Genomic DNA, 26709 nt, shown 5'->3' with positions numbered 1-26709 from the left:
ATGAGTTACATATTATTGTTATTTCCAGGATCCCTGCTGTGGAATTGAGAGCCTAGACTCAGCATTCTAGTGAGAGTTGTTCTCCCAGGGTTGCCCCAGAGCCATGGACCCTAGAAGCATGGGGTCACTGACCTTAGGCTATGCTGGAGCTGTCAACCCTAGAAACCCAGGATCCCGGGCTCCAGGGCAGGCCATATGGCAGGGCTCCCCAACAGCCCACTAGTCAAGCTAGCAGGGAATCAGGAAGATTTCTAACAGAAAACACTGCCCATGGTTCAGTGAAAGTGTTTCAAGCCTAACTCACTTTCATGTGAAATTTCAGGTTCAATGGACTACCATTTTCTGATGCCACAGAGGAAATTTCCAACCAGCTCTACTTGCAACCTGCAAAACCAAAGCATCCCAAACATTTCCTACCTGAAGTTGTCGCAGTTGTCTTAATCTGATGAACTGAGATATCTTACTGCTTTTAAAACTAGATCTTATATCCCTAGGCTTTTTCATTGGATGCCATCTCCTGCTGTCCAACCTTCTCTGATCTAATAGACATCTGTAAAGTTCATGTTTGTTTTCCACGGCTCTGACCATGTCCAATTTTTCCTTCTGTCTTTACTCTAATTCCCTGTCTTTTCCCCCCATGCCCATGACATTCAAATTTCCCACTGAGTTCTGTCCTTATTCCCCTCCTATACCTTCCTTTGCTCCCTGCATTTCATCCATGTCTCCCCTTTGTCCTGACTGCTCCCTTTGGGCCTGTCTGCTGTACAAATACATCAAAGCGAGGGGTATTGTATTACAATGTGGCATCATTGAAACATATTTGTAATGTATAATGTAGATGAGTCCTTTATTGTGTTCCATAACTAGGCTAACACCTCTTTCCCTTTGATAGCACAATGCTATACCTTTTGGTTTTGTACCTTTCACTCTGTTCATGATGGGGAAACATGCAAGGGTGTTTGCAGGCTTGTGGTTTCTGTTTTTAGTGAGTGTCTGTTGATAGTTTAAAAGAACATAATTTGCTACTGGTGAGTCATTCTGCTACAGAATTCAAGATGAACATGAAAGAAACACTTGATTTTTTTGTTTGTGTGTACACTCTCCCTTTAGAAATGTCATAAAATCTCTCACAATTCAGGATATTGCACCTAGGGTTTCAAACTTCCATACGGCAAGGATCCCCAGAACTTCATGTTTTGAATTTATTTTACATGAAACAAAATTTCCCCTCTTAGGACCAGAGCCTCCACTGGTATAAACTGACATAGCTTCCTTGACTTCAGTGGAGCTAAGCCAATTTACATCAGCTGAGGATCTGATCCTCAGTGTTGTCATGTATAATACAGCTGGCCAGAAACAAACAATTCCATTTTGTGAAAAATATAGAGATTTGAATTTTTTTTTGTTGTGATCCAGCACAAAATCAAGACTTTTGATTATTATTATTTTCCTTTTGCCAAAAATACATGAGAGACAGACACCTCTTTTCCAGAATAGCCAATAGCCTGGTGGGAAGGGCACTTGTCTGGAAAGTGGGAGGCTCTAATTCAAGTTTGTGCTCTGTGTGATTCAGAGAAGGATCTTGAACCCAGACCTCCTAGGTGAGTACCCTGATCACCAGACTATTAGCTCTTTTCATGTGGCAGTTGGTCTCTAAATTCCATTCTGGACCTGAGAAAACTGATACAATTTTCATCATGACAAATATACTTGCACAAAACATTTCAGTGTTGATAAAACTGCATTTTTAGCTGTAAAAAAGTTCATCAAAAAAGTTTTGATCATCTCTCATTATACCATACAGAACATAAGAATGGCTATACTGGGTCAGACCAATGGTCCATCTAGTCCAGTATCCTGCCTTCCAACAGTGGCCTCTGCCAGATGCTTCACTGGGAGCGAGCAGGGTATTATGTTGAGTGATCCATCCTCTGTCATCCACTCCCAGCTTCTCGCAATCAGAGGCTTAGAGACACCCAGAGCCTGGAGTTGCATACCAGACCATCTTGGCTATTAGTCATTGATGAGCCAAGCATTGATGAGCCTTCATGCATTTATCTGATTCTTTTTTTAACCCAGTTATACTTTTGGCCTTGACAACATCCACTGGCCACAAGTTCCACAGATTGACTGTGTGTTGTGTTAAGAAATACTTCCTTATATTTGTTTTAAAACTGCTGCCTATTAATTTCATTGGGTAACCCCTAGTTCTTGTGTTACATGAAGGAGTAAATACCAGTTTCTTATTCACTTCACACTATTCATGATTTTATAGATCTCTATCATATCACCCCTTAACTGTTTCTTTTCTAACCTGAACAGCCCTAATCTTTTTAATCTCTCCTCATATGGAAGGTGTTCCATGCCCCTAATAATTTTTGTTGCCCTTCTCTGTACGTTTTTCTGATTCTAATATATCTTTTTTTGAGATGGGAAGACCAGAACTGCACATGATATTCAAGCATGGGTGTACCATGGATTTATATAGTGTCATTATGATATTTTGTCTTTTTATCTATCCCTTTTCTAATGGCTCCTAACATTAGCTTTTTTGACTGTTGCTGCACATTGAGCAGGCGTTTTCTCCCTCCAATGACTCCAAGATCTTTCTTGAGTGGTAGCAGTTAACTTAGACCCCATCATTTTGTATGTATATATTTAGGAATGTATTCCAGTATGCATTATTTTGCATTAATCAACATTGAATTTTATCTGCCATGTTGTTGCTCAGTCACCTAGTTTTGTGTTACACTTTGTAACTCTTTATAGTCTGCTTTGGACTTAACTATCTTGAGTAACTTTGTATAATCTGAAAACTCTGCCACCTCACTGTTTACTTATTTTTCCACATCATTTACGAATATGTTGAATAGCACTGGTCCCAGTGCAGATCTTTGGGTGACACTGCTATTTACCTCTTTCCATTCTGAAAACTGACCACTTAGTCCTACACTTTGTTTGTGATCTTTAACAAGTTACGGATCTATGAGAGGACCCTTCCCTTTTATTCCATGACTGCTTAGTTTGCTTAAGAACCTTTGGTGAGGAACCATGGCAAAGGCTTTCTGAAGGAGAAAGTAGTTAAGGACATTGAGGTCAATGGTAAATGGGACAAAATACAACATGGTTTTACAAAAGGTAGATCGTGTCAAACCAACCTGATCTCTTTCTTTGAGAAGGTAACAGATTTTTTAGACAAAGGAAATGCAGTGGCTCTAATTTACCTCGATTTCAGTAAGGCATTTGATATGGTTCCACATGGGAAATTATTAGCTAAATTGGAAAAGATGGGGATCAACATGAAAATTGAAAGGTGGATAAGGAACTGGTTAAAGGGGAGACTACAACAGGTCACACTGAAAGGTGAACTGTCAGGCTGGAAGGAGGTTACTTGTGGAGTTCCTCAGGGATCAGTTTTTAAATCTTTTTATTACTGACCTTGACACAGAAAGCGGGAATGTGCTAATAAAGTTTGCGGATGACACAAAACTGGGAGGTATTGCCAATACAGAGAAGGACTGGGATATCCTACAGGAAGATCTGGATGACCTTCTAAACTGGAGTAACAGTAATAGGATGACAGGTTTCAGAGTGGTAGCCGTGTTAGTCTGTATCAGCAAAAAGAACGAGGAGTACTTGTGGCACATTAGGGACTAAGCAATTTATTTGAGCATAAGCTTTCCTGGGCTAATACCCACTTCATCGGATGTATTCAGTGGAAAATACAATAGGAAGATACATATATACACAGAGAACATGAAAAATATGGGTGTTGCCATACCAAGAGTAATCAGTTAAGGTGAGCTATTATCAGCAGAAAAAAAAAAACTTTTGTAGTGATAATCAGGATGGCCCATTTCCAACAGTTGACATACAAACACATCATACATAGGTGTTTGAGTAATAGTAGAGGGAAAAAATAAGCATGGAGAAATAGTTTTACTTTGTGTAATGACCCATCCACTCCCAGTCTTTATTCAAGCCTAATTTAATGGTGTCTAGTTTGCAAATTAATTCCAATTCAGCAGTTTCTCGTTGGAGTCTGTTTTTGAAGTTTTTTTGTTGTAGTATTGCGTCTTTTAGGTCTGTAATCGAGTGACCAGGGAGATTGAAGTGTTCTCCAACTGGTTTTTGAATGTTGTAATTCTTGACGTGTGATTTGTGTCCATTTATTCTTTTACGTAGAGACTGTCCGGTTTGGCCAATGTACATGGCAGAGGGGCATTCCTGGCACATGATGGCATATATCACAACGAGCCTCTGATAGTGTGGCTGATGTGATGAGGTCCTATGATGGTGTCCCCTGAATAGGTATGTGGACAGAGTTACCAACGGGCTTTGTTGCAAGGATAGGTTCCTGGGTTAGTGTTTAACCCCCTCAAAGAATTCTCATAGATTGATGAGGCATGAATTTCCTTTACAAAAGCCATGTTGACTCTTCCCCCAACAAATCATGTTCCTCTATGTGTCTGATAATTCTGTTCTTTTCTATAGCTTCAACCAGTTTGCCTCGTACTGAAATTAGGAATACTGGCCTTTAATTGTCAGGATCAACTCTGGAGCCTTTTTTTTTTTTAAAACAAATCAGCATTACATTACCTATCCACCAGTCATCTGCTACAGAGGCTGATAGTGGTGACTATTTGACTGCTACTGTCCTACAACAACAGTGCTACTTTTGTTTGGTTGATCATGAACCTTTCTGGGAGACATGAACTTTGTCTCAAAGTAACACCTTCTCGTGTTCCTTTTGCCTTCCCCATGCTGCATTCTATCACCACAAAATGACACAGTGGTACATTGTCATGTGAGCTTCCCGTCAGATACTTCTACCAGTGATGATATAACTCTATATCTGGTGCCTGCTAGCTCTGTGCACAATTTATATTACTATATGTAAAATACTTTAGTACTTGTGAAGCATATTACTGAAGAGGAAGAAACAATAACAAGAAGTGGTCAGATTATAATGCTTATGAGTTGCAACAGTCTGGGTTTTGTCTGCACTGAAAACGTTTTCAAACTCAATAGTAGTAATTAGCAATCTTCTTTTCTGGCCAAATTCATTGTTAGTATACTAGGTAGTGGCATAATGGAATCTGACCGACCTCAGAGTCTCCCACTTCCTGTTGTCTAGAAAGGCAGCACAGTTCATTAGTGAGCGTATCTAAAAAGTGACACTAAAGAGCTGTGCAGTATATTAAGATAATGGGATGGAAAAGCAATCAAAGAAGAAAGCTGCTGATGGAATTCACACAGTGGCCTGGTCCCAGAGGAATACATGATAAATTCTGCAGAATCGCAATGTGGTTTTCTATGTAAACCCTGACTGAATTTTTTTGCAGTGACTACTAGACCTAAATGGTTGTTATAGGGGTAAAATCTGTAGCAGGAGTATGGTAAGCATAGAGAGCTATGCCATATTTATCCATCTCTATAAACTTTGCCACTTCAGTCCCATTCTATTCTAGTCATATTTGATTCTGCTTTGGTGTAGAATTTAATCATTACTGTTTGTAGGAAGGCACTTGACAATAACCTTTAGGGAAACTTTTTGTTTCCCTTGTTGTTTCACTATATTTTGTTAAGTAAATCTTAGTGCAGAGAAGATGTTTAATTGGCCAGTAGTTGTGGAGGTCATTTGCCTTCCTGATTCAGAAAAGGGACTTTAACCTAGGTTTCCCACCTCCAGATAACTGCTCTGATCACTAGCCTAAAGAGTCAGTCTTCTCTCTCTCTCTCTCTGAATTAATATGTATTTATACAAAATAGAACAGTTCCAACAGGAAAGCTTGAACCTGCTCAAAATTTGGCAGAGCTTCAAATTGAACCTGGTTTCCTGCATCCTACCTGAGTGCCCTGACGACTAGGCTATTCTGTGGCAGGTCAGTCTGTCTGTCTCAATCTTAAATATTATCCTAGAAGTAAGAAAATTTCATAGAAACAGATATGTTTCTATGAATTGGCATTTTCTGACAAAACATTTGGTCAAAAAATTCCTGACCAGCTCTAGTATGTACTTTTTGTAGATGCTTGGACAAATGTTTGTATTTCTGGATAGTATTTATTACAGTAAATTCAATTGCTTTCTGACCCTCAGGTTAGGATTAAATTGTGTTTGTATGATAATTCTGAGTTGTAGACATATAGCAGGGCTTTATCGGTTGCAAATTAATTTGTTGGAGACTACATTTCTCTTTTGTGCTTCTGTATCTATACACATGCCCCAATTCAGCAAAGTATTTAAGCATACTCTTAAATGTAATCATGTGAGTAGTTTGACTGAAATGAATAGGACTACTCATGCTGAAGTTAAGCAGAGTCTTAAGTACTTTCAAGAATCAGGGCCAAAGTGAACACCCTTAAAACACTTGCCAGTTTCCATTTTTACTACGATTTGCACTGTTCCATATATTTAGGAGAGGATCACAAATGTCATTGTATCTGTATGATCAGATAAATGTGATATAAACAAAGCTTTTTAAGGGCACCTTCTTAAGCAGTGATTTGATTGGCAGGCTGGAAATTGCCAATTTTCTAACTGCCAGGGTTTTAACTCATAAATGTAATTGTCTGTTTTAGGTGATCTGAATATAGCTGGGAATATGGGGGCTGTCATATGTAAAACCAACAGTAATGTAGCCCTGCCTAATAGTTTTCTGATGCAGGATGACTATTAGAAACACAAAAAGCAACCATTTAAAAAAAATCCCTGATCTTTATTCATTACCCAAATTTATTTAACATATTTTCCATTCTGTTATTTCTAGCCGAGTAGCACAGATGGAATGTTTGGGGTAACGATAAGCCCTGTTGCTGCTAGATAGTTGTGATGGTTGAGTAAACACAGCAATCCTCATTTAGTCACTGGATGGGTTCACCTACTTGGAAAGGCTTGGGAAACTAAAAGCTATGGCTTGAAGATTTCTCAAGGATGGAGATGTGTTGGAGGCAGCTTGCTCAAAGTTGCAAAAATGTGGATCATTCAACTGTATATTAGGTCTCTGGAACCTGCTGTTTCCAAGACATGCAAGAACAGTGGCATTGGCCCACTTTCTGTGGAAGATGGAAACACTTTATCTAAAGACTGTACCAGTCAATGTCAAACTGTTCAAATCAAGCTACTTTTTCCTAAACTGTCATTCACTATGAACATGCACTCATATAATAATTAATTGCCGCTTAAGTGGGTTAAGATTCTATCTTTGCTCCAGTTGGTTCAATAGATTCATAGAGTTTAAGATCAGATGGATGACTGGATCATCTAGTCTGACCTCTTGCATATCACAAGCCATTACATTATACCTTGTTACCCTTGAGCCCAATAACTTATGTTTAGCTAAAGCATATCTTCCAGAAAGGCATATAGTCTTGATTTGAAGACTTCAAGTGATAGAAGAGACATCGCTTCACTTGGTAGTTTGTTTCAATGGGTAATCACGCTTACTGTTTTTAAAAAAATGTGCCTTATTTCTAGAAGCTGTGATTTCCTTTATAAATAAGAGATTCAGACACAGTCCACTAACATATCTGTGTGCCGTGACTGAGGTAGTCACCCTGGTAGGGGGAGATGAGTAAAATGCTGTGGCTAATTTAGATTCATACTGTACATTTACCATATGGTTCAGTGGATATGATTCTTCCCTTTTGAACAACAAAACTAATTAACTTCCTACCAGGACTTGGACAGATACCTTAGTGTGGCTGATACCACGATCCAGAAAAAGAACACTGCACAGTTGGGGAGGTGTGTTCCTTCACAGGAAACAGTATGCTGAGTTTCCATCTGTCTATTTTCAGCAGTTAACCAGTGTATAAAAAATCTCACAAGAGGAAAGTAAAAGGGGCAATAACTTCAGCATCCCAGCTAATGATCCATCAGTGAATCTACCCCTCATGCTGAAATCTGCCGCCCTCTCCTTTTGGATGTACAATATTGTTCAATGCAGTAAAACAAATGAAGAGAAGAGACCAGGAGACTAAAAGGCCAATGGATTATCTGTTAAGCAGCCCAATCTCAATATGCCTCAATTTGTCTAATGCTTGATTTATTGCCTTCTGTGCAAAGGTCAGAATCTGCCATACTTTCCCTTGTGGTCCACCTCTCTTTTTACCAGCTCCATCTGGTTTGGGTAGATCCAAGCCATGACCACTGTGGACCACTTTATCAATTGACGGTTACTCTTTGGAAATGACTTTTAATCAGCAGAGAGCTTTGACAATGGAGACAAGGAGAGGAATGTTTTGAAGGTTAAAGGCAAATGACTTGGGAAAAGCTAATCTGGTTAGCAGAGGACTAAGAGCCATCTGTAGTGTGCTCAATACATGGGGCAGATAGCCAAGTTTTCTCTCCAGCCGTAGCCTGTTAGGAGGGGGAGGAAGAAAAAAAAAAAGCAAAGGCTGTAGAGTTTCTGTGGAGCCTCTATTCCACCCCCCCCCCCCAACATTTGGAAAGTCTGCTCAGTTCCAATGGGTTAAGGCAAATATAGCACTATACATTAATAAAAAGCTGTTAAAAGCAAGTCTGTAACACCAACATGACTCTGTCCCTCCTCCTCCTCATTAAACATTATGATTCAAGTGGATCCTTATGCAAGTGATGCCTTTTATTTTTCATTAAAATAATGTAATTACTAGTAATAAAAGTGACTATGAAATAATATGCATTGCCTGCTAATTTGTTCTATAATTCTTGGCTTTTGATAGGCTTATAAAAGGCAGACCACCAGCCTCCTGGTTGTATCTTAACAAGGGTTCCTTAAATACAGTCAAGACAGTCCAAAGAAAATTAAAACATTCCCCATCTGCAGTTTATTCACTCTTCATGCATACATTGGCCCCCCAGTCCCCAACCCAGTACAATGTTTCTGTCCCTTTAGTTGGGGGTTTCCTACTGACCTTTGCCAAAGCTGGGCACAGTTCAAAGTCTCTTCAAGGACTTGTCTTTCACACCCTCTGTTTTCTGAGCATCCCCAGTGTACTGCACTCACCTGCTGCTCTTTATAGGGAATCGGCTTGTCTCCCACAGGTGTGCATCCTTTAGTAATGAGTGTTGGCTAGCCCCAGGCCTTCTAGCCATTAATGGGCAAACAACCCACTGATGTAGGAATATAGGCCTTTTTTAGCCAAGAGTTTCAGTGGGCTTTATTGTGTACTCCATTTGTAGACTACATTGGAAAACCTACACTGTAATATTAGAAAAAGATCTATAAAATATGTGGTTTCTGCAAAATTTTTGCAGAAATGAATTCATTTTTCCACCAGGGAAAATCAAAATGAATTTTTAGTTTGGGATAGCGTCAATGTGAATTGAAACTTCTGGGTTTGTATAACTGAATCAAAATGTTTTAATTCAGGGTCAGTTAGATGTTCCCCAACTGAAGAAAGAATCCGAACCTCCCTGCCCCATAATTCCTCCTTTCTGGAAGGAGGTCTTGTGATCTCACTTCTCATATCCAATTGTCATGGGGTCATCAACGCCCTTGCCAGCCAAGCAGTGGCACTCATTGCTTTATTTTCCTTTGGGGGTGGATCTTCAGACATTGGTCTGTTCTGCTGATGTGGTTTAGCCCTATGGCCAAGTCTCAAACTTACTTAACGCCTTCTGGGGTATCAAAAGCCCAACTAAAGGATCCCAGCAACCAAAAGTTTCCTTTGCATTTTGGAACTTCTCTCTGCCTATCCTCGGGACCTTGTTCCCAGCTCCTTTCTGGGCTATCTTTGAGAATCTTTCTAGCTCTGGGATAGAGCACCCAGACTACTTCCCTGGAATACTGTTCTCAGTCTCTGCTGGTCTCTGTTCCTTTTGTCTTTCCCCACTCATTATGGGGCATTGGGTACTGAGCATCCTGCAAATACAAGCCCAGGGCCTTTCACAGGAGCCTGCTCACTCATTGTGGTTCTGCTCCAGACTATGCACTCTCAACGTTTTTATAAGGCCTGTGTGTCCATTAAACGGTTTGCTGATCCCCTTAGCCCTACCCCCTGAGGCTGGGAGGAAACTAATTAAATCTGTCACAGGTGGGTCTGGCCCCAACTCTCCTGAAAGGTAGAGGGTGCCTCATGTCTGCTTTTTCTTCTTTGACTGGGCTCACTGGTTGGATGCGTATTTCCCAGTTCAACTGCTGTGGTACATTAGGGGAGATGTGATTGCAGAGCCTGACCCATAGAAGAGAATGGAAGCATGGGGGCACCTGAGCTAAAATTTCTCTGTAGCACCACAGTGCCTCTGAAGTTCTGGTAGTTCCAGGTATGGGTGAAATGAAACTTATGTTCAGAAGTCTCTAGAGAGTACTTGGTTTGGAGGCCCTTTTCAATCTCTTAGAGATCTAACTGAACCCTAATATGTTCTCCAATACATTTACTTATTTATATTCTTAATGGAAATGTAAAATTGCACTTTTCCCCTTTTTTTGCATTAGCTAGTCATATTGAACCAGCTGGGATGACACAAAGGTGGCAGCAAATGCCATGAGAGAAACTAAAAAAAACACCTCCTAAATATCTTCAGCCTCCGTTTGTGCACAAAAACATGATAGGAGAATACACAGAGCAAGAACGATAAGAGCAGAGGAAAGAGCTGGAGAGGAGCAGGAGGTTATTTACTGTGTCTTGGGTAACAGGTAGAAAATGCATATAACAGGCAGTTGACTGTACAATAAATTAGACGCTGTTAAGATCTAGGCATGAGTTGTGCCAGATCTGTATGTGGCCCTGTTTGTTATGTCTGGCAGAATGAAATCTGCATGAGGGCCATGTCGCACATCTCTCAAGTTCTGAATATGAAAATGGCAAGACGTCAAGCCCCACCCACCATAAAAGATAATTCTGAAACAAACGTGCAGAATCGCAGATAGCATATTCTAATCTGCAAGGTAGTGGGTTTTGGTGAGGACCCTGCCTTATATTAAAAAACTTGGCCACCTAATGAAAAAATCAATTAAAAGGATCTATCGCTGTCAGACAAGGTAAGCTAGGCGAGTCGTATAACATTTAAAAGAACTCACTGAACTGTGAAGACTGACGTTTGAGTCATAAAACCAGACTTTGTTTAACAAAGTTAATACATTTTAAGCTTGTTCTGTCTTAAGATTTAATAAAACTGGAGCAATGAGTGATTGCAGAATTGAAAACAGATTGGCTTGCATTTCAGACCACATCAGGTTTAATTTAACAGAGATATTAATTTTGATTTTTTACATTAATAGTTATGGAAGGCGATTGTGAACAATCTGTCAGTTTTACCATTCATATGCACTGCACAGAAGGTCTTTAAACTACCTTGAGATGCCAAGTAATTAGTTTCATATGCTTCTTGGTACCTGTAGTTGACGCTTGTTGCAGAAAAAATGTTGGAAGCCTGAACTTTTCCCTCCTCTCTCCACAAAAACAATTAATTACAAAAATATGTTGTTGCTACTAAGAAACTCAGAGCAGGATTTGTACCTGAAATGCCAGGTGCACTGGAAACATTGGCAATGTTGGGATGTCACATTCTAACTACTTTCCTCCCACTAGTCCATCCAGCTTAGCAAGAACACGTCCCATACCTTGACTGTACTTCATCCTCTTCTGCAGTGATCCGTAAAATTTCACATGCCAACCAAGCGTAAGTGGGTTCTGTGCTTGGACAGAAGATTTCAGAATAACTATTTAGAGGCTGCAGGAGGTTGTGCCGGTGATTCAGTAGTTGCCATTCTTTGTTGGGACTGTTGAACTGATACCTCAGCATGGTGCTAGAGGGTGCTGTACTGCTTGAGTGATACCACCTTTCAGAGGAGAAGTAAATCATTAGGGCCAAAATGCTCAAAAGTGACCACTGATTTTGGTTGTCCTATTTCTTGGATGCTCGGTCTGAGAAACCTAGGAACTGATCTTTTGTAAGGGCTCAGCAACCATAACTCTATTTGAAGTCATTGGGAGCTGCAGGTGTGGAGCTTGTCTGAAAATCAGACTCAAAGTTTGACAGCTGGGGCACCCAAAGTCAGTGGCCACATCTAAAAATATGGACCAAAATATCACCAGTTTGGCTTCTTTTGGGGGGAAGGAGGTTTGATGAGGATGAAGGGTGTTAGCCCATGAATTAGACACAATCTACCTGGGTAATTCTAGAGTTGGTTAAATAATGGAGACAATATGTTAATTTATTTGCAGGTTGATGACAAATATCAAATAATGTATATGAGGAATATTAATCTGAATAATAAACCAATTTATTCATAAATAATTTATTCATCGGTTGATCGGGAAAATGTATTGTATGAAATAGTCTTGACTTCCATGGCTGAGTGAAATATTCTTGACTGCTGTTCAACCAAATTACATTCTGCATGGTGTCTGTATTGCCTCTGTAGTTTCAATGGGATACAGTGCTACTTAAAAAGGTGAATTGCAAAACACTTTCCAACAAATATTCAGACAGTTTTTTAATGAAGTTGTTTTGACTCTTTTTTTTTAATGCTCTTTTTAAAATTTTCTTTCTATGGACATTATAAAAACATTATTGCTTGTAACTCAATATTAACTCCAGTTCAGGAAAACAGCCCTGTTTCAGAAGAGGGCTTAATCACATGCTTAAGACCTGCATCAATCAATGGAACTTGAGTACATACTTCAGTGTTTCCAGATTTGGGTCCTTTTAACTTAATATTGGAGTAGAATTGTGGAATGTGAATTTTGAGCTTGTACTCAAAATATTAACACTGGAAACCTAATTCTAATATTTACACTTATCCAGTTGGGAAGTGAAATAATACCATGTGACCTCTGTGTCCAATCAGACTAATAAAATTTATCTTTTGGTTACTACTTGCAAAAGATTTATTTTGAACAAACTACAGAACAAGAACTGTTTACCAACGTTATTCATCAAATGAGTAGTTGGTGTTTTCATCTTGCTCCAAATAAAGTCTACATGTGTTGTAGAAGGTTAAACTTTTCCCCTCCGTACAGTTTGTCTTTTTATTATTTCAGAAATTAATAACATAAACTTAACCCTAAACTTTTTCTGTGGTGCTGGTTGTTGTAGGATATCTCTGACCTTAGTTTCCTCTTTCTAGATCCACCTTTCTCATTTCCTGGTGGAGTTCAGGAGCTGCACTAGCCACAATGAGTAAGCAAAATTTAATCACCAAGTTGATGATGCAGGGTTCTAACTCTGGCCAACAGGTGGAGTACGAGAAAAGACCTGCATTCCTGTGTGGTTGTATATCGTATTTAATGGGATGTTGTTGCTATTCCTGTTAGGAAAAGTTATGGTAATCTATGTGTATACAATATAGATTGCAATGTCCTGGCTCCAGTGTTTGCCACTGCCCTCTGCTGGATATAATCAGAACAGATTAACTGTGTACCTCAAGTGCTATAGTGCCAACAGCTAGAAGAAAATTTCCTTTATCTTAAGTGGCAGGCATTAAGAATCCAGCTGTTGTCATGAGTGGCTGTGTTCTGCTTACTGTCAATTCCTTCGATGTTTATGGATATGTTAGCTTTTAAAAGAATCGTGTGTCTGTTCCAGCAATCTTGCAAGATGACTAATATCAGGACTAGGAATCTCTTTAAATAATTCCTCAGAGGTGTTCCTGAGCACTGGCTTGATCATTTGGATTCTGTCTACACTAATCTACATTAGCTGCTATGGTACTGATGACAACAAGCGGTGTGAGCCTCAGAAAAATAAGAATCATTCAGAAACTTCAGTCCGGTAGCTGGAAGAATATTTAGAAATACAGAATACAACCCACCACTGGAGTGACATTTTATCTCCTGCCTAAAATAAACATAGAGTGACTGTTCACCTTGGGGATCCAATATTTGTTCTTCCTAATACCAGGTTTGGGTCCAGTGCATCGGAAAAATGCAGATTGTGTCTAACATGACCTTAGAACAAGCATGTCATATAATTTATGCTAAGAATTAAATTCTTTAGCTAACTTATTCTCAATCACTTTTCTTTATGCAGTGTCCTCTAGTGGCTGTGTCACATTCTGGGGTGCAATCCACACCAGTGAGGGGTTGTGTCATCACCTTCCCTGTAACACTGGGTGCCTTAATTGCTCTGTTGCTGTGACTCGCAGCTCAGACACCAACAACCAGCAGACAAGCATGCAGTATCCCAAGTGTTTGAGTGCTGTGCAGCCCTGGTTCAATGCTTTGACTCCAGAAACCTTCCTATAATACGACAGCCCCACTCTGGTTTCCACCAGCTTTGGTTACACCTGACAAGATCACCCCAACACTCCCCAATCCCAAATTTTCCCCAAATTGTGTGCTCTGCAAGGTCCATTTCCTGGACCATTCAGAGGAATGATCAGGTTTGTTTGCTCCTTTAAAGACACAACATACAGCAGTTTGCCACATTATCTGGAGTTAACACTTACTTCCATTCAAATACAGCACTGGTTTGGTTTAGATTAAAAATAAAACCAGTTTATTAACAAAATAATATAGGTTAAGTGATGGCAAGTGGAAGGAATAAAGTTAGAAAGGGTTACAAATAAACAAGAATAAAAATATACTTTTTAGTGGGTAAAACTTAACTCAACAAGCTAAGGCCTTGGCTCGAGGTACATTTCTACCCAATCTTTGGTTCCCAGCACCTTCAGCTCCCTTAATTCAAGCCCCCTTAATTGCTCCGCTTGCAAGAGCTCTAGCCCCTTTATGTCTGTCCAGTGATGGATGCCAAGATGGCTTCTGCTTCTCCTTATATTGTCTTTCCAAACTCACTGTGTTATCCCCAGACTTAGGATGACCTCACACTGTTCTTCCTTTCCTGAAGACTTTCTGTCCACTTGCTGATTTGTATGTAAATAGAGCTTCCATTGTTTTTGGTCACACCTTGCTTAAATTCATTGGAGACAGGTAGATATCTGTGAGAGAATCAGTTTCTTGGTATGTTTTGGTCACAGACTTTAAAACAAAATATCATTAAGTATCCATATTTTTATATAGTGTTAATACATACATATCACAATGATATTAATCACTAGGTTGCCATTAGCTTTCAGAAAAGACCTGACCTGACACACTTCTATTATACAATAATATTGTATATAATCAGTTGATTCAATTAATTTCATTTGATGGTCAGATTTCCCCTCAAGAGGCAACCTCCCCCCTAATAAGTGTGATGTCTTTGTTTACCTTTTATGTAAATGTGCTTTCATTGTCGCTGCTTGATGACAAGCAAATACACATTCCTTTGTCTAAAGCAGATTGGGTTTATGCACTGCTTGCCAAACACATTTTAAGAATATAATTTCAGCACATACTCATAAGTCTCTATACACACCCTGTAAATACACCATGCAAGAATAGTAATGATCAGCAAATTTGTAGTTTTCCAGTGATATCATACATGACACGGAGTAATGCACCACCAATGGGCCTGTGTGTCATAGGCTGAACAAATACAATGAAGACATGCTCCATGCTCTGTGGAGCTCACTATCCTCTGCGCTTAAGTTCTGAACTCCTACAGTAGTTAATATTCTAAACGCCATTTGAAAACTGGGATTACAAGCACACTGAAGCTGTACAGCATATTGTCTAGCTCTCGTAAGTCTTGACTAACACACTGAAATGCGGTAGATTTCTCTTGTTGCAACAGGATATAAAATTTAACTGATCCTTTTGTTTCATGAGAAATGGGGCCTCAAAATGGTCACCGGTCCCTCTGACCGAAGTGCCATTTGGGCATTGCTCCAAAAATTAATTCAGTAAGCTCTGCTCCTTGGACCAGTGACATTTTCAGTCTCTAGTTTTGTATTATTTTCTTTATTTAATTAAATGTAGTTATATCATGCTTGCTGCAAAGAAAGTGAGAAGTAGACTGAGAATAAGTAAAGCAAAGATATCAGAGCTGTTGAAACCTAACAATTATTTATTGATTCACGTAGCATCTTTCCTAGGGCTCATGTACACTGACATAATTGTTGCTTGCTGTATGCTATAGATACATAGTCCATTTCACCCAACACCAAAATTGAGAGGCAAGCTGCAACCATTATAATGGCACTTGAATGCTACCTAACAATTTAGGGGCTACAGGGGGGAAAAAAAGATACTTACAATTAAATCAGTAGGGAATTTTAGGCAGAGAGAGTGTAATTTCCATACTGTAATTCAGCTAGGACTTTGGGGCACAAATCTTCCAAAAACTGCATGGGATCTTTAAAGACTAGGAATATAGTCAGGACCTTGGTTTTATATTTCATCCAAAAGACAGCACCAGCAATAGCATGATGTCCTCTAGCATGATCTTGACAGAGAAGAGCACTCAATTGCCAACATCATTTCCTGTAGTATCTTGCTTTTTCTTCTCATGCAGCTACCAACCTGGCTCAACCCTGCTTAGTTTGTAAACTGTAACAAGAGGGCAGCCTGAGATGGCATGGCTGCAGTTACTCAACTCTCTCAGGCTAAACTTTCCTGCCACCTCACCACTTTAAGACAAGAACATTGTTTAGGTCCCTACCTTGCAGTGAGCTGGGACAGAATCTCGGTGTTCTTCTTTCCATTTCAGACCAATGACCGGTTTTTCAGTAACTTCCTTTTCTTCATAGCAGATGCCAACTTGGCACGATGCAAGCTTCCTCTGAACTAGATGCCACTACTGTTTCCTAGACTGGTAAACAGGGAGTTCTTATGTGAGTAAATGCAGCTGGAATCCTCTTCTCCCCCCACCCTCTCTGGGTCTAGAGAATATTACCTCTTTGACACACCGCAGGCTGCTGAACCGTGGAGCAAGAACACAGAATCTCCTGCCAAAAGTGAGCCTTGTGCACAGCAGTGCAATCTTCCACAACTAAAATCCTGAGCTAACTTGGAACTACCACTTGATTCAATTAGATTAGTATCTGATGCTCAATTCTGCATAGTAGCTATGCATGTAATTTGGTTGAAATGATGCATGACATACAGCACTGCCACCCGTCTCTCTTCCAGTTTGATTTCCTTTTGTAGTTGATTGAAATGACTTCCCTGATCTAAAAAAAGAACATTACGATTTCTCCTCTCCCTCCTCCCCCTTTTTTAAACTTTTACTGTTGCTTCTGAGACAATTAAGATAATTCAGCCATTTAGGAAGCAACAGTCACAGTGGTCTTAGAACCATTTACATTTTTAGTGTTAAAATGCAATAAAAAGCCACTATTGCCTACTGGAGTGTTAATGTTCTCTTATTGTGTTTGGTCTGTAAAGAATGGCTGTGTTACGTCTCTGTGTGTATAAGGAAACTTGTTGCTAAGACCAAAGAGGAATGAAAAAAATTGTGTGTCATTTGCCCCAAAATGGTTAAATTTTTTAGGTTTCCAAAGAGTCATTTTCTTGAGAAGGAAGTTTAGTTGTGCATTAATAATAACATTTAAATAGTGTATTTCAACAGTAGATCCTCAGCTGCTTTACAGGTGTGGGCAAGCATTAATATCCCTATTTTACAGATGGAGAAACTAAGGCACAGAGAGATGAAATAACTTGCCCAAGTCAGTTGCAGAGCCTTGAACAGAACCCAGGTTTCCCTGACTCTGACTCTAGTCCCTATGCACCTGCTCATCTTGGCTAAACATGATGTTGAACTTTCTGTCACCTTTTCCTAGTTATCCTTTCCTTTATTCTCTGAATCCCCTTATTCTTTTCTTTTCCTTCCCATGCCCTCAGTCATTGAAGAAATATTTAGTTTCATTAAAGCCTTCTTCTGCACCCACTGAGGCCAATGTGAATTTTGCACTGACTTCAGTAAAAGCAGGTTCAGACTCTACAATAGAAATATTCTGCAATATCTTAAAAGAAACCCAACTAAATAAATGTAATTCACATGTTATAAATATATATTTCTAATCCAATATTTAAATCACTGTGAAGCTTTTTATAATGTTTTACAGTAATGGTTCAGTGCTCTACTCATGTGAATAACATAAAATATGAAAGAAACCTATGGTTAAGAACATAAGAATGGCCATACTGGGTCAGACTAAAGGTCCATCTAGCCCAGCATCCTGTCTTCCAACAGTGGCCAATGCCAGGTGCCCCAGAGGAATGAACAGAACAGGTAATCATCAAGCAATCCATCCCGTCACCCATTCCCAGCTTCTGGTTATTTTTGACTAATTCTTTGCCAGAGATTGCTTTTGTACAGGTGTCTGATAACTCTTATTATGCATCTCCCCCACTGTCCACCTCCTCATCACCCCAACCCAACTGCAGTGTGGGGAGAGGGAAGTGATTAGCATTTGGGAGAAGTCTGGGTTGGTTGTTAGGAATGAATTAGGGTCTGCAGAACCAGAAGAGATAGCACAGCTAATCTAAAACCCAGGTACTGCCTTGTAAATGTGACTGTACTAAAGGAATTTTGATTAAATTCATAACCTACTGGAAACAGAGACGGACTGATCCTTGCATTTGCATTATGGCACAAATGTGGGCATGTCTATATAGCAAATTAAGGTGTGATGATTGTGTGCATAGGCATACCATCGCTAACTTTAATTTGTCTAGCACACATAACAAACCCGTGAAGACATGGGGGCATCGGCTTCAGCACTGGCTAGCCACCCCAGAACAAGCCAGCTGGGAACCCTATGCACATTGTGCTGCTAGCCTTTGCTGATGCCCATGCCGCTACATCTTCACTGCTATTGTTACCTGTCCTAGCTACATTAAAGCCAGTTTGTGTACGACTACCTGCACTACAATTATCCTTTGCGGTGTAGACATACCCCCCTAAGTAGCCTTATATCCTCAAAGAGCAAGCAACATACTGGAAAAAAACTACTGCACCCTGCTTGTCAATTAGAGCATACTGCATCGGACTTGTTCACTCTGTCCTCCATCTCACTGGGGACTGACTTACTTGTAATGTTCTAAGTGTCTGGAATTTAACTGAAAGATCATACTTAGGGCAGGCTTTTCTACACACACAAGTTGTAGTTACAGTGGTACACAATATAGTTAAAGACTATAGAGTGTAGACACAGCTATATTGCTATAAAAGTGCTTGTGTGTAGAGCTTATTCCGGCACCGGAAGGGGACTACGCTATATTGATAAAAAAAATAACGAGGAGTCCAGTGGCACCTTGAAGGCTAACAGATTTATTTGGACATAAGCTTTCGTGGGTAAAAAACCCCACTTCTTCAGATGCATGGAGTGAAAATTACAGATGCAGGCATAAACATACTGGCACATGAAGAGAAGGGAGTTACCTTACAAGTGGAGAACCAGTGCTGACAAGGCCAATTCAGTCAGGGTGGAAGTGATCCACTCCCAATAATTGATGAGGATACAAAGCACTTTTAGCTGGGTACAACAGCATTTACACTAGGGCTTCTACTGGTATAACTATTTCTATAAAACAAATTACACCCTTAACTGAAATAGTTATGCTAGTATAAAAACTGATCTCAATAATGGCCATCATCGACTTGAAGAATTAACTGGATTTGCTAGCCTTCTCAGGGCCTGTTAGAGATGCTGCTAAAGGGATTCCTAATGGACAGGTTCTGACAAACAAGCAGAGTTCTAGCTCATCTGATTGTTCCTGTGTTGTTTTCTTTTTCTCCTGTGTGTTGGTCTCTCATCCTTCCAGAATCCATTGTTGTTATGGGTTTGGAAGAAGGGAAGGTTCACTTTAATTATTTTTTTTAAAAAACAAATGCATATTTGTGTTTTTAATTTCACTTACCAAACCAGTTCCCCCACCCCCATCAAAATGATCAGTGTTCAGAGTAAATTGAAACACCACAATGACAGCCAAACTTGTTTCCCAGTAAAAATCTAGCCTATTCGCTCGACAAACATTATAGAAGTGGAAAGTATTATTATTATTATTAGATGTTCTGTGTCTCAGAGACAGGAGTGTGAGGTGGCAGTTGCTACGGAAACTAGTACAAAATTGTTATTAACAGCAAATCTCCTTGTAAGACAGCTGTCACTTCTGACACATAGATTAGGTCTATCCTCATTTGTGAGGCTCTTTTAGAATAAATACAAAGTTCTTGTGTTTTCCATATTTATGATGGGAATTTTCCTTTGTCAGTGTAACTTTGTCACCCATAGGAGCTGTGTAGCCTTAATGGAGTTTATATAGTTTGACATAAGTTCCTTCCTGTACTGGAGTGATGTTTTCTCTCCCAAGCTGGTGCTGCAGAAAAAGATTTTCAGTTTCACAAGTACTGGAGATAATGACACCACATCATAGAACGCTGAAGGCTTTTGTTGCCACAGTGGCAGAATTCTAGGTCCCTAGTCTCCAAGGTTTGATGGATTCCCGTCAGCAGAGGTGAATATCTCAGCCTCATAGATTATGGGTATTTCATAGTTATGCTAGGACTGCTGCCTTAGACTTGTGGATCTTTTTGCTATTCCAGTAGCTCCTGAAACATGTAATATATGGAGTTGCCATTGTAATTATCTTCTGTTAGATGATGTCCTCAGCCATTTGTAATTTAGCATGACCAGACTTGAGGCTGTCTAGGTCCTTCAAATATCAGACAGAATGTCCACCGTTTTTCCATTGTCTCCCTGTCATATTTTCACTTCTCATATAGAAATTTCTTTACATTTCATTAATGCTGAGCCCATGCTTTGGGTCTGTCTAGTGTCACATTCCTTTGCTTCTCAAAGCCCTTCTTCCTGAGCCTCATGACCTGGAAGATGAGAGAAGCAGATACAGAGAAGAAAGCTTTCACCGTCAAGGTTGTGAACATATTGACCAAATAGCCTCAATCAAGAAACTTAATCATGGGTGTAAATAACTTTTTATAACTGGTGCCGTAAAGGTGTATCACACCCTCGAGTTGTTCCTTACAAGAAGTCTGTTTGTTTTAGCCAGGTCTGATAGGGTACAGAAGATTTCTTCACTTCATTCTCTCTCCCATCAGAAATCCAGTGGCCCATCACTTCCTGAGCTCATCCCTCCCTATTTTTTAAAGCCCTCTCCTTAAGGAGAGCAGTTTTCGGAACCATACCCCCTTGATGTGATCTGTGGTGGATATACATGAAAATTTTCCTTACACCCATTAACTGTGGGGATTAAGTTTTCTGATTTAACTCCCATTCTTAGTTTTTGGCAACAAACTTTTTTCCATCTGCCTCGGGAAATTTCTCCTTATGTAGTTTTGGGCTTCCATGTGAATGAGCATTTGTGCCCACTGATTCTCTATCCAAATACCTTATTTCCCTCTCCCTCCTCTCTATTTTTACCCTGGTAAAATATGCCATAACATTGATTGTCTGGAATTTTCCTCAGGATGGGAGAAAAGGAATCTGAATTACAGTGATTACAGTGTATAAGTATCTTCATGGGGAGAAAATGTGGGGTACTAAAGGACTCTTAAATCTAGCAGAGAAAGGCATAACAAGAAACAATGGATGGAACCTGAAGCCAGACACATTCAAATTAGAAATAAGCACCATTTTTATTATAGTGATTAACCATAAAAAGCATGAAGGGAAGTGTGAGTTCTGATCTCTTGATGTTGTCAGATTAATACTGGATGTCTTTCCGGAAGATAACCTTGCATTTGGCTAAAATATTTGGGCTCAGTACAGGGGTAACTGAGTGAAATGTAATGGCTTGTCATATAGAAGAGGTCAGCCTCCAGGCTAGTCAATTATTTCTTGTCAAGGTCCAAATTTCTTGATAAAAGTCCAGACTCCAGAGAAACATTTTTCACACCACAATAACAATAATGATAATAAGTACATCAAATATTTTGTGATCCGTTCAAAAGCATCTGGTGGTCTGGATTTGACCCGCTGTCTGCTTGTTGACTAGCCCGGTCTAGACACTTGTGCAGAAGGAAAACACTAATTAATCAGTTAATGGTAGAGATTATGTAATAGGATGAAATCAGTTCAGCAGCACAGATGCCCATTAGAGGTTTGCATTTAATGACTAGATAAACATGAAAACAATCATTTAATTATATTCAGAGGTGAAAGACAGTATTTTGTTTTGATTTAAGGCAGAACTTTTCATATGACTGACAAGGCAGTCAGCTCAGATTCTTCTGTTTCTGATACCGGTGACTGGCATAAACATTGATAATTAATATCATTTGCATTATTAGAAGTTTATTTCAGTGACATTATGGTTCTATCTTGAAGTGGAAAAGAGAGGTTTGGGATTTGAGAGGCAGCTGCCAGTTGCATGCACTGCATTTTGTTTTCTGCTTGGTGTGCTTGGTTGGTTGTTTTTTTTTAAACTATTCAAATTTGAGACCAGAAGATGTCAAATATCTTGCTCCCAGGAGGTGTGTGGTGCCAGGGTTAGAAATCTGTGCGTGATTGCAACACATCTCTGACTTTAGCTTTAGCAGAGTGTGCACAACTAGGGAGAACAGCACTGAGGGAATTTAGTGAGAAAACAGTGTGACACTTTGGAGTTCAACCCAGACCAGTAAGGGGTTGTGTCACCACCTGCCCTGCAGCTCTGGTTCCTTAAATGCTATCCTCTGACACCAACATCCAGCATACAAGGTCACTTCCTGAAGGTCATTTCCTGGCATCTACCAGCCACTTACTTTTTGCAGGGTGACACAGTAAAAACAAATTCCCAATGTTCATGGCAGAGGGGCCAAACTGGACAGTCTCTACGCAAAAAAATAAATGGACACAAATCTGACATCAGGAACCATAACATTCAAAAACCGGTAGGAGAACACTTCAACCTCTCTGGTCACTCAGTAACAGACTTAAAAGTGGCAATTTTGCAACAGAAAAGCTTCAAAAACAGACTCCAACGAGAAACTGCTGAGCTTGAATTAATATGCAAACTAGGTACCATTAACTTGTGTTTGAATAGAGACTGGGAGTGGCTGGGTCATTACACATATTGAATCTATTTCCTTATGTTAAGTATCCTGACACCTTCTTGTCAACTGTCTAAATGGCCAACTTGATTATCACTACAAAATTTTTTTTTCTCCTGCTGATAATAGCTCATCTTAATTAATTAGCCTCTTACAGTTGGTATGGCTACTTCCACTTTTTCATGTTCTGTGTATGTGTGTGTGTATATATGTGTGTGTGTATGTATATATATATATATATATATATATATATATATATATATATATATATATATATATATCCTTACTATATGTTCCATTCTATGCATCTGATGAAGTGGGCTGTAGCCCACGAAAGCTTATGCTCAAATAAATTTGTTAGTCTCTAAGGTGCCACAAGTACTCCTGTTCTTATTCCTAGTAAATAATATATTTGAATATAGCCCTTGTTCTATTCAGGAATTATCCACAGACATTGATTTTACTGATTTATTTACTTGCATGTGTATTTGTGGGACTTTCACTTTCTGTGAACAGTCTTGTGAACAAAAGAGTCACTCATACTAACATTCGCTGAAAATAAATAAAAAGGATTATGAATGCAGGCAAAGTGAATTCCCTGCTTTCATTGAAACGAATGCTCATGAATATTTCTTGCAGTATTTTCTCAGCTGTTGTGAAGACAGATTTCACTGTAATAGATTTAACCATTGATTGATGAACCTGAATATGTTCTGAGATTCAGTTCCAAATGATTGTAACTTCTTGGATCTGCAAAATTGGGCTAGAAATCTTGTGAGAACAGCCTTTTGTCTACCCCATGCTTCCAATGAGTCCCATAAAGTGTTTAGAAGAGACTATATTGAAGTATCAGAGGAAGGCTGGTCTTGTGAATTAGGCATTGGTCTGTGGTTTGGGAGATTTACATTTGGTTCCTACTCTGCTACAGATGCCCTATGGGAAGTCACTTACGCTGGGATTTTCAAAGAAGCCTAACGGAGGTAAGTACCCAAATCCCATTGGAATTCTGTAGAAGCTGGGTCCCTAACTCTCTTAGTGTATGTCTACACTACCCGCCGGATCGGTGGGCAGCGATCAATCCAGCGGGGATCGATTTATTGCGTCTAGTCTAGATGAGATAAATCAACCCCCGAGCGCTCTCCCGTCGACTCCTGTACTCCACCGCCACGAGAGGTGCAGGTGGAATCAACGGGGGCGTGGCAGCAGTCGACTCACCGCAGTGAAGACACCATGGTAAGTGGATCTAAGTACGTCGACTTCAGCTACATTATTCACGTAGCTGAAGTGCGTAACTTAGATCAATCTCACCCTCCCCCCCACCCCCAGTGTAGACCAGGGCTTAGACTCGCTTGAAAATCCTAGTCATGGTTTCTCTGTGCTTGATGTATTGTCACTTCCTCTTCCACTCCTGGTAAGAATCCAGGCATACAGGCAAATAAAAAATAGGGAAAATCAGTTAAGGTAAATATGTATTTTATCTGAACTGGCTTGGCCAGCCTACATTTTTAATCCTTTAAACACCTTAGAATATGGCCAAGAATGGGATTGCTGTGAGCCCTTGTGACCTGGTATCTTTCCCCATAGTCTGGAGAAGCTGGGACTAAGCAAACCTGATTACAAAATGAGCACCACATGAGGGGAATCAGGCAGTTCCCCATAAAGAGCAGAAAGGGGCTGCAATAAAGAGGGAAAGCAGGTTTTAGTGGTGACAAAGGGTAGCTGGAGAAAGAGCTAGAATGAGATCCAGGAGGGAAGCTCAGAGCCAGAATAAAAGCCCTCCATGCAGGGAGGCCTGGGAGAGACCCTGGCAAAACAGAGAAGAGAAGGAAAATCTCCCTAGCAGGGAGGCATAAGAGAGAACCTGATTAAGCAGGGAAGAGACTGGGGGTCCCAGAGGGGAACTTAAGAAGCTGGGTAGAAAGTGACCCAAGGAAAATTGTAGCTTGATTGAAGGAGCAGACCTAGTCTGTGGGCCCTGTGCCTACTCAGGCACTGTGCTGAGTAGAGGGTGGGACTGGATTTCCCTAGTGGCCCCTGGAATGGAGGCATACAAACTCATTGTGGGGATTATTGAGCCCAGCACAGGGGCTGAAGGCTAAGCGCTAAAGACAGGCTGAGGAATAGCCATGGAGAGGGTAGAAGGATTTTGGTTGTGTTACAGGCTTTTGAGGACTTTTGTTTGGACATTTGTGACCCCAGAAAGGGTGGACTTAAGATGGTGACCTGGCCAGAGGGCCAAATCATTGGAAAAGAAGTCACCACAGAACTGGAGCAGCTGTTGGCAGAGGGTGCCAGAGAAGTGAGAGCTGCTACAGCATGTATTGCCATGAGGGGGCACTTGCTGGTGAGTGAACTCATTTATAACCCTAGAGATTTCCATTATACACTGGGTATTTTGTGTTATTTTTAAAGACAGTCTGTCTAGACATAGAAGGAGGCATGATTCAGGAAGGTTTAAATAAAATTGCAGCCGGGCAAACCCCTTCATAGCATAGCACTTAGTTATCTTGCCTCAGTTTCCCTCCTGGGTTTTCCAATAGCTGACAGCCAAGAGTAATTAAAATGGTATTTCCTGTCTCAGGGTTTAATGTGTAAAGTCCTTTATAAACTCAGTTCTTGTGGCCCTTTCAATTTCCAAATCTTTTCATTTCTGGGGCTTTAAACCTTGGATCTCTTGGCTCCCAATTCCCTCCAAGCAACAGAACTCAGCTGGTCCCACTCATTCCCCTGGCTTCTCTGGAGAGTCTCTTTCCTCAGGTCTATTCTCAGCCCCAATACTGGGTTTAAATTTCTTCTCCTTTGGGACAGGATAAACCCCATCGCTCTCTCTGGGGATTTCCTGTACTCCTAGGAGATCCCAGTTTCCAGGTTCTCCTTATGGTGAATTCTGGGCCTCTGAGAGTTCTTTCTCCAAGGTCTTATCCTTGCCTCAATCCAGGACTCAAACCTCTTCTCTGCTGGGACAAGGTAACTGCAGTCGTCGTCCTTGAAACAGTGCTTCACTTCTGGTAGGCTTCCTCATCCCACGAGGATTCAGTTTTGCTCAATCCCTGGGATATCCCTTCAAGTAGGTAATTCTAGGCTCCCACTTAACTGAGCTCAGGGCAGGGCTTTATAATGCTCAGGAGATAGTCACCTGATTCTAGAATCAGATGACTATCACTAGAAAATGGGCCAGAATAGCTGTCATGTCTCTCTCTAGAGGTAGCCGTGTTTCACTGGTGGAAGGGTGGTGTGTATACTGAAAAGAACAAAAACATTCTGGCTTCCCATTCAACATTCTTCTGTTCTTTTCAGGTTCTACACTCATCACCAGAGTATCTGAGCACCTTCCAGTAGCGTATTAAGCAAAATGACTACATGTCTGTTCCACATCTTTCCATGTAAACTGATGTTTTCAGTGTGTGACACTGGTTACTCTGGAAACACATTGACTTGAGGTTTTGTGGGTTAGGGAGGGCTGAATGAGTGGAAGGGCAGAAGGAGAGAGAATTGTATATTACATGGGCTACATTTGGGGGCATTGGACCCATTTTATATTGTTCATACTGTGAAATATTAATACTTTTTTCTGATTCAGATTACATCAAGGGAAGGGTTCTACCCAAAATTTGGGTTTTGATTTTAACTTCAGGTTTTGGTAGTACTGGGGTCCAAGACTTTTGTTAGTCCCTATTTTTTATGATGGACCAATCTTCAAATTTCAGACTCAAAAAATCCCAAAGTTCAGCCCCAATTCTAACTCTGTCTGAGTAGATTCTTAGGCCACTTCCCATGTTTGTGGTATCTGAGCACCTCAACAGTTCTATTGATAAATTGAGAGCCCATCTTGGTAAGTATATCTTGCACATCCAGGACCAGCTCAGAATATGTCTGGAATTACCCAGGGAGATAATTCACCA

General features: G+C 40.2%; 1 protein-coding gene and 1 long non-coding RNA gene across 2 annotated transcripts in view; one reads left to right on the top strand and one right to left on the bottom strand.

Moving 5' to 3' along the window:
- The window catches only part of LRRC4C (leucine rich repeat containing 4C), a 921733-nt gene that overhangs the window by 241781 nt on the left and 653243 nt on the right, over window positions 1-26709 (top strand). The gene's annotated exons all lie outside the window — the stretch shown is intronic.
- On the bottom strand, window positions 8183-8971 carry LOC122466193. Its single transcript, XR_006291534.1, has 2 exons — window positions 8899-8971; window positions 8183-8362 (listed from the first exon to the last, which is right to left on the bottom strand). It is a non-coding gene; the product is annotated as an uncharacterized LOC122466193 (long non-coding RNA).

The sequence above is a fragment of the Chelonia mydas genome, chromosome 6, assembly GCF_015237465.2.
Source record: "Chelonia mydas isolate rCheMyd1 chromosome 6, rCheMyd1.pri.v2, whole genome shotgun sequence".
In the NCBI taxonomy this organism is placed as follows: Eukaryota; Metazoa; Chordata; order Testudines; family Cheloniidae; genus Chelonia; species Chelonia mydas.
This window is presented reverse-complemented; position numbering and strand designations above follow the sequence as displayed.